Source organism: Mizuhopecten yessoensis, unplaced genomic scaffold (assembly GCF_002113885.1).
Source record: "Mizuhopecten yessoensis strain PY_sf001 unplaced genomic scaffold, ASM211388v2 scaffold4623, whole genome shotgun sequence".
Classification (NCBI taxonomy): Eukaryota; Metazoa; Mollusca; class Bivalvia; order Pectinida; family Pectinidae; genus Mizuhopecten; species Mizuhopecten yessoensis.
In genome coordinates, this window is record NW_018405639.1 from 3,420 (window position 1) to 4,200 (window position 781).

A 781-nucleotide genomic window follows, 5' to 3' on the forward strand; every position below is an offset into this window, starting at 1 on the left:
ATCATGTTAAGGTCACGGCTCCAGTACAATGCTTCATGGTAAGGTCACTGCTCCAGTACAATGCTTCATGTTAAGGTCAAGGCTGCAATACAATGTTTGATGGTAAAGTCACGGCTCCAGTACAATGTTTGATGGTAAAGTCATGACTACAGTACAATGTTTCATAGTTAAGTCATGGCTGCAATACAATGTTTCATGGTAAAGTCACGGCTCCAGTACAATGTTTGATGGTAAAGTCACAGCTCAAGTACAATGTTTGATGGTAAAGTCATGACTACAGTACAATGTTTCATAGTTAAGTCATGGCTGCAATACAATGTTTCATGGTAAAGTCATGGCTCCAGTACAATGTTTCATGGTAAATTCACGGCTCCAGTACAATGTTTCATGGTAAATTCACGGCTCCAGTACAATGTTTCATGGTAAAGTCATGACTTCAGTACAATGTTTGATGGTAAAGTCACGGCTCCAGTACAATGTTTGATGGTAAAGTCACGGCTCCAGTACAATGCTTCATGGTAAGGTCACGGCTCCAGTACAATGCTTCATGGTAAGGTCACGACTGCAATACAATGTTTCATGGTAAAGTCATGACTGCAGTACAATGTTTCATGATACTTTACCTTTGCAGCAAAACTCTGAAGTGCAAACTTGTATGAGATCAGATGTTTTACTTTAGAGACTTTATCCACGTGAAACAGGAAGGTAGTAGAGTAGAGTCGATTCAATAAGCAACGTATCTGTCCTCCAGTTTGTGGCAGAGGAATACAAATGACAAAGT